We start from the raw sequence: 8593 nt of genomic DNA, 5'->3' as shown, positions 1-8593 counted from the left end.
AATTCTGTCGGATATGACAATTCCTTTACATCAGGAAACCTCTTCCCTACAGAAAAACGTGGAATTCGAAAGTGGTAATGGTTGCCTCACGCTCCCACAGAAAAGCTGTGTCTGGTTGTGAGGCAGGAGTAGTGTTTGCGATGTATGGGTTCACACAAAATGGTTATGTTTAGCATTTTTCTCTCCACACACTTGCAAATCCAGTCATACTGTGGCCTGTTCTGTGCATTTTAAGGTTAAACTTAATGTGCTTATATTGCAGCTAATGTTAACTCTATACCCAGGGCACACTGTTGTGATAGGAGGTGAATTATGGCTGGAAGAGGCACCGCAGTTACATTTGTGGAAGTGGAAGACCACTTATTAGACAGGATAGTGTTGCTGTAGCAGCAGACTTACTGTCAAGGAGAGCAAAAAGGAATCAGGTTTACAGTGGAAGCTACAGTACTTTTAAATAAACACAGCATTTTTTTTACCCTAGTGGGAAGCGATGTATTTAAGGGCTCAGGTGAAAACCTCTGTTAGTCTGTTCCTTTGGGACAGTTACAAGATTTATATCAGCACATGCTGATTGAAAAATTGCTAGTTCCTGAATGAAAGAAGGGATGGAATACCAAGTCCCCTTGTTTGTTAAAAAAGAGAGCATGATTTGGTGCCAGGATCCTACCATACCATTTTATATATAATAATTTATTCTTTACAATGGACAACAGCAGAGACATTATGGTTTGGGTTGATGCGTGGGTGCACACAAGTAGCCAAAGCCTTTCTAATTTTGTAAGATTTTCTGCAGACTGACCTTTTAGGGCAATGAGGTCACTTATGTACTTATGATTAAATATTTGACTAAGAACCATGCTGAATTGAGATGTTGGACCTCTCCTTGAGGGCAAGCAGTGGTTTCTTGCTCACCACATGAAGAACTCTATTTCCCTACCACTAAAATAATTATTAAAGAAATCTTGCTGTGACAGCTATTATGTATTCTAATCCCTGTGGATGCATTAGAAATTGACAACAGTAAGTCCTGCATTAGAAATGGTCCCCATACTGAGTAAGCATGCTGCTAGCTAAAATGGTTTAATCTTCTGCCAGAGTGATTTTTTTTCCTAACATTCTTATTGTTGCTTAGTTCATAAGTGAGATGCAGAGATCACTTATACTTTTATGGTTGATAATATGCCCCTCTCTGGGACATAATTGACATCACTGCAGTTGCAAAACAAGGAATGAAAGGCTTTTATTCGTTCCAAGTGATTACTTCATGAGCTTTTTTCAATCAACTCTTTTAAAAAGTATACAAATAATAAAGGAAACCAGGAAGCTTGTGACAACAAATTTAAGTTCTAAAAGAAACATTCCACAGAGATAACTAAAGGGAAAATAGGGCTCATTTTCTAGTCTACCCAGAGAATCAAAGGGTCATTTATTTATAAAACAGTCCTTTCTAAACTCGTTTGAACTTGTCAGAAGACTCACAAAACTATTACTGCTGTACAAGTTGTCCATGTATGATTAGCTTGTTAATGCAGATGGGAGAATGATTATAAATGAGAATAATTCCCAGTTCCTTAGCACAAGTGAAACATGGACATACTGGGCAGAGTCCAGGGGCTGATGATTAGGAGACTGGAGCACCTCTCCTGTGAGGAAAGAATGAGGAAGCTGCTATTGTTCAGCCTGGAAAAGAGAAGGCTCAGGGTGGCATCTCGTCAGTGTATATAAATACCTAAAGAGGATGAAGCAAGGATCTTCTGTTGTGCCCACTGTCAGGGCACAAGATAAAATGGACACAAAGAGGCTACATCTGAACTTCAGGAATCACTACTGTTTTTAATTTGTGAGCACTGGCACAGGTTGCCTAGGGAGGTTGTGCAGTCTTTGTCCTTGGACACATATCAAATGATATCTGGACATGGTTTGGGTCAACTGATTTTAAGTGGCCCTGCTTGAGCAGGGCGGTTGTACCAGCTTGTCTCCAGAGATCCCTTCCAACTTCACTTATTCTGTGACTCTGTGATAAAAACAGTCATTAAATAAAACTCAGGGATGAGATCAGCTGTCAGAGCCATTTAAGAAACCAGCCACTGCTCTAATAACACTTATACAGATTGTAAAGACAGCACAGAGGTTACGATGTCTGGAGTTTTTCTTTCCAGGGGGCCCCTAATCACTGTTGTCTTTCTTGGCTTTTAGCATGAAATAGCAATGGGAGCTCAAAGTAAATTCTGTTGTCATTTATGCCGCTGGAGCTGAAAGCGGTATTTGGCCCACACAAAGTTAAATTCAATTTTAAGCTACATTATTATAATTATAATTATTATTATTACTATTATTATTTTGGCCTTCAAATAAAGAATAATGAACAATAAGCTCTTGGGTGTTTTTGGAGTTTAAAAAACTTAGGACAATTTACTCCCAAACAAGCTACATCTCCTGAAAGGGAATAAAGTGTTACTCAAATTTCTGATACTGATTTTAACAGTACTACACTGGAAGGAAGGATTTGGCCCATGGAGAGAGCTGTAACAGATGAATGAATTTAATAGATTTTTCAAAGGCCTATACTGGTGTGACAGCTTGTCTTTATTTAATTTTAACTCTCTAAATTTAAAGAGCAATTTAAACAAGAATGATAGAAGCTAGAGGGGAAAGACACCTATTAGATCATTGAGTTAATCTCCTGCCAGTGCACAAATGTTCCTTATTGGCATTTTCAAGTACTTTGTCCAAAATTGTTCTTAAAATCAAAAGCAATAGGGCTCCCACCCCTTCGAGAGGATTAGGATTTTCTGACCCTAGGGACATTTCTCAGACATAGTCTTTCTTTTCCTTTTCATAATTTAATTGATGTAGGTCTGATGTTTTGTGAGAACAGTAGGAGGTTTAACAAAGAACCCTTATTACCTGCTTTTTTGCTGAAAGCCTACAAGAAAATGGGAACTACAGCTTTTGGAGCAATGCAGCTTTTTCTGATGCAGTAGAGCTGCAGCAAAAGTTCAGCCCCACTCTCCCCAACACTCAATACAACCTGCTCTTTCTTATGCCCAATAGAGAGTCCTACCTTCTGGCTTTTTTTTTTGTCCCTGCTGCTATCTACAGAAGCTCTTCTAGCTTATCTCTTTCTTTCTCAGACAGAAATGTTCATTTTTTTCCTTGCTGTTTAGTGAGAATGTCAAACCAAATAGTGATGTCTCTCTTGTCTATTCCATAGTCAGACATCTCTGAGCTTTTTATTTCTTTGCTCCTTCTCACACAGATAATTTGGTTCATGTACTGTCAGTTTTCTTTTCCCAAAGACTTAGATTCTTTCTGACTGATAGTTGTTGATTTTTTTTCTTTTTCTGCTGTTTCTCTGTGGTGACCTGTTCATTATCTGGTCATTACCTTTCAGGATTTTCTTTTGCTCTCTGTTATTCCCCTATCGCCTTAATTCTCTTTATTTCCACTTTCAAACTACTCCACATCTCCTGATGCAGCTTGTGGAATTAGTTCCTTCCTTCTAGACTTTGTTCATGCTTAATGACTCTTGCAAATTCTGAGGAACCAGGATATTGTGTGGTGGAGATATTTATATTCAACCTGTTGAAGCTTTTTTATTTCATAGGATACTGGGTTTGAGATTCAATACAAAAGATTGTGAAATATAAAATGTAACAATATTCACAGAAATAATGAACTTTATCTGTATTTAGTAGCGAAACAGTACCCTACTGCTAAATTGAAATTTATGTTGAGACTGCAGATTCTTAGGCTGGCCATTAAGTTTGGAATAGCTTGAAGAGGAGGAGCTGACAGGCTCCAGGGCCTCCTTTGCCATAGAAACTGAAGAGCTCACATGGTATCTGGGCAGAGTAATAAATGCTATCTGGATCTTAAAATGAGTAAGAGGATAACCACTGGCACACTGGATTAGAAGACATCCCTTTTAATGGGTGGCCTCTACCACAGGAGCTTGATGTTCTTCTGAATTGGCTAACTTTGGTGGCTGACTGCTAACTGTTCCTTTTTTTTTTTTTTTTTTTGATTACAAACAGAGTAATGGCATCGAGTTTTGGTGTGTTACGTTCTGGAGAGCAAGTCACCTAAAAATTAATGCTGCCATTCCACATTTCTTACTGGGATGTATAAATTTTTTTCTAGATCTATACTTAGTTACTGCAAAGATGGCAAAGATACAAAAGCTTTTTTATTTTTACAAAATCTGAGTAGAACTGATGGGATTAGTATTCTAATAAAGAGGGAAAAAGAATTAAGTTGATGAGTGGCACAAAGAACCCAAGAATTATGGTACATAAAAAGTAGAATATATTGATGGATGGCTGTGTCCAAAACTTGTTTGATCGTTTTGAAGGTGGTCTTTTTTGGTGAATCTAAGAAAGTCGCTTTATTCTGAAAAGTTACAAATATGTTGTATATCTTACATGGAGCACTGATCCCTGGGGTTGATGCTGAGTGGTTTTCCCAGTTTGTCCTAAATTACTTTGTTTCAGGTTTACCTTTCCCCAAGTTCGTATATAAAAGACCATTATTTTTGTGACATTTAGTCTTCTTTCTGAGGTTTACAAATTTTCACATGATGATTATTACGTTAAAGAAAAGGCTAGAAAGTTGAAAAGCAATAATTAATTAATGTTTAACACAGCAAGAAATGTACCTTACTTTTCTGAAGTTGAAATAGTAGAATACTCCATTTTCTCTCATGACTACACTTTTTTGCATTTAGTATTCTGCAGACTGTCATGGTGCAGCTTTTGGAGTAAAACATTTAATTCGCTACTGATATACTACAAGTTAAATTAGATAAACCATAAATGGACAGATAAATATGCTTTATAAATAAATATCTAAGTATTTTTAAATGATCCTATAATCATCTAGTGCAGGAATAAATAAAAACATAAAAGTTGTGCAACTGTAACATGCCACCAAAAAGCACAATAAAATTCATTACTTTACATGACATAAGAAGTGTTCTAATCTGATCTGAGAATATGAATAGACATATTGATAGATACATAGTTAGAAATGCATTAGGAAAAAAACTGATTAAATCTGTAAAGACTCAGTTACTATGCAGAACTCAGGTCTCAGGGTGTCAGTGCTCTGAGTACACTCACAAGCACTAATTGTCTTGAACAGTGTCTGCACACCTATTCTCTGTCGTTTGGTCCAGGAGATTCTTTAAGCTCAGGTTGTGTCCCTAGTTCTTCTATGGAGCATGTAGTCCTATGTCTAATCTGATTTCCTGCTGGTCCTCATGTTTGTATTGGATTTACCCTTTAATCTCAGCCTTAACTCTCACATCACATTTGTCTGATGGTCACTAGGCTGAGCTTGTTACTGCCACCAGTCCTACTTGTTACTAGCTATCAGAATTCACTTGCAACTGGAATTTTAAAAACTAAAAGTCTAACCCAATGCAAAAAACAAACACAAAGTGTTTCTAAGTATGAATTTAAATTTCTCATTTGTGATTTTAGGAATTATTACAAAACCAAAGCCTGTGGTGCAAATAGTCCTGCAAATTGGACAAAGGTAATGAATTCACAAGCTATACCTTCAGGGCTGGAAATCAGGCAACTCTGAATATTGCTCTGGCAAACTGAGACAATACACATCTCTATTTTGCCTTGTTTCTCATTTAATATCTTCAAGAGGCAGTGTGCGTAGGAAGTAGACAGACATCCAGCAATTTTTCTCACACCAATAGCTTTGAAATGTCTTAGTCATACTTGTAAAGAGACATTTCAACATTTCAAGTAAAGTAGCCACTTTTGAAAGTAGGTCTTTAAAAGGAAAAGTACAAATAATTTTTCCCCATAAAAACAGAGAAACACATTTTTTTGCCAAGGTATTTCATATAATTGCTTCAAATCTTCATTATCCTAAATGGAATTCTTCTCCAACATGCCCTGCATTTCCAGAAGGTGTTGAATGGGTGCCTCAGTAAGAGATACTGAGGTGCTGTGAACTACTACTCTCAACTAAAAGGGAATGAATACTTCCTTGCCTCTTTGACAATCATTTCCTTTAAAAGCCTGTCATGCTCTTCAAAAGAAGCCCAGGACATCTTATTATGCACTTTCTGGGTGGTTGTATCTATCATTTATAGCTTATTTCTTAAAACTAGCTCAGTAGAGAGTAGAGTGTATGAGAGTAGATATAAGGAAGTTCTTTGTCTTTGCTTGCTTCTTTTGATAGCACGACCAGATCCTTTCTCTTCTAGCCCAGAGAAGTCAAGCAGGCTCCAAGGAGTAGTTCCTTGAGGACCATGCATGAAATGTAAAGCTGAAGATAGATAGATGGAGAGATTCTTGGCAAAAGTAGTGTTTAAAATAATGTTAAGTAGCATTAGGCATTATTTATAGATGAGAAATAGGCAGATTCTGCCTAAACTCATCCAAAGAATACATCTGAAGATACTTTGGACCACTGAATAAGGATGGCATGTTTCCATGAGCTTTTGACTATTTATGGTTTTTGTTCACTCCCCATTGCATGTTTGAATTCTGCTTGGACCTCAGGTAGATTCAAGACAAAACCTTTGCTGCCAAATGTCTGACTTTTGTGGCTTGGATCAGTTTTCATTTGCTGAAGAGACTTGATGTGATTAGAAATCTAGAAAGTAAATTATTTTATGAAATGCATGGAATAACAAAACTAGTATGAACTTTTTGTTCTGTAGCTGACTCACTGACACCTTAAAGTAATTGTTTGCAAAAATAAGAAGAAAGAAAATTCTTCAAGTAATGAAAAAAAAAATTGAAAGAGAATATGCATTTGAATAACATCCAAATTACTATTTACTTCCTGTCACTTTCCTTTTTTTGTTGATTTTCCTCTGAAGTGCTATGTATTCAATGTAAACAAATGCAGAGGGGAAACAGAATGCTATTGCTTTTGTTGTGGTTGTCTGTTCTTGTATCTCTGCAGACTCAAGATGTGAAAAACTGTTTGCTGGTCTGCTATATTTCAGAAATTCATGCAGTTATTAAAAATATCCTATTTAATTTCAACAGAAGCATATAACAGTTATCTTTGTAGCTGTCATTCCTAAGAACAACTGCTGAATGAAATGACTTGAAGCATGAGTACACATGTAAGTAGTTACAGATCAAATGCAAATAAAATTTGACAATCATGCAAACAATGAATTTTACTAACCAGACAAAATAATTAAGTCACTGTTGAGGAAACTGTCCTTCAAGGAACAGACATGTACAAATCAAGCTGCATTCAAAAATGGAATTAGTTTTATTAATTTTTCATTTTATTTTAAAACCTGTTAGGCTATATGGTTTTTCCTTTATGCATATATCCATATTTACAATATAATTCACTTTTTTGCTTATCAGATCACAGAGAGTTTTTCTAGTGGAGTGGGTTTTTTTTCAGAGCTTAAACAGACAATAAAGACTAGTTTTAATTGAAGCCTTCATAGTGTTGTAAACCTGCACAAAGTGATAGAAATGTGAAAAAGGAAAAAAAAGGTATTGATTGAGATGATTCAGGAGTTTTGATTGAAGCATTCATGTAAGTGCCTTTCTGAACATGTGCCAAGGCACTTAGTTGTTCTTTTAGTGACAACTCTCCAGTAAAGCAGATCTCTCAGACTGTTTACAATGCTGTTTATACAAGTCATTGTTACAGTTTATCATTGTAATTTGAGTTGGAATAAACCCAAAGTTTTTAATTATCAGAAATATCAGAAATAGGATTTGAACTTGGCTTTTTAGCTCACCTCATATCCTGAGAACTGCTGAGACTCCCTGATAGACTGGCTCTCCTTCCTGCCTATTGGCACCATCCAAATGAGCTACAGAACAGTGCAGTGTTTCCTCATCTGAGTGGAAGTGTAGCTTTTGGTTACATTTCAGTGATTTTTATTTTATTCACAGTATAATTTTTCATGGCCTTATGGCCTAATGTAGTTTGAGTATGAACTATCTTTCATTTAAGCAGTTAAGAAAGATGTAAAAGTCTGTGTGCTTCACTTCTATTCAATTAAATGCGAAGAGATGGTAAACCGATGTTACATCAGAAAAATAATTTCTAAAGAACAGGTAGTATTTAAAAGTATTTGAGGTATAACTGCAGGTTTTTCTTAAAGAAAGGAACTTGAACTAAACCAAAGGAGCTTGAGTAGAAGCTTTAAAAATTGAATATGTGACATCTTCAAGAGGAAACTCTTGAACACCTGTCAAATGAAACAGAGACTGTACTCCACTCCAAGTATGACTGAAAGGTTTAAGAGAGATGAGAGCTGAAATTGTGTATATATATATACATATATATATACATAAAAGATTTTTTCCCTTTTAAACTTCTTTACCATTTCCCTTTAATCATAAGTAGCAAGATATTTTTCATAACTCTGTGAGAGCTGACAGATTCTTTTCTACACATCTACAAATATGTGTTTCCATTCGATTTGCCTTCACCTCAGCTATGCTACTTTTCCTGTACTATTTTAAATTCTGATTTACAAAAAATTTACAGTCTACCAGAATTTAAATCATAACATCATAGAAATACTCCACAGGATACAAAAAAATAATTTAGAAAAAAATCCTGCTTTTGGAGGCAGAAT

This window comes from Pseudopipra pipra, chromosome 4 (assembly GCF_036250125.1).
Source record: "Pseudopipra pipra isolate bDixPip1 chromosome 4, bDixPip1.hap1, whole genome shotgun sequence".
Lineage (NCBI taxonomy): Eukaryota > Metazoa > Chordata > Aves > Passeriformes > Pipridae > Pseudopipra > Pseudopipra pipra.
Note: the sequence above shows the minus strand (reverse complement) of the source record.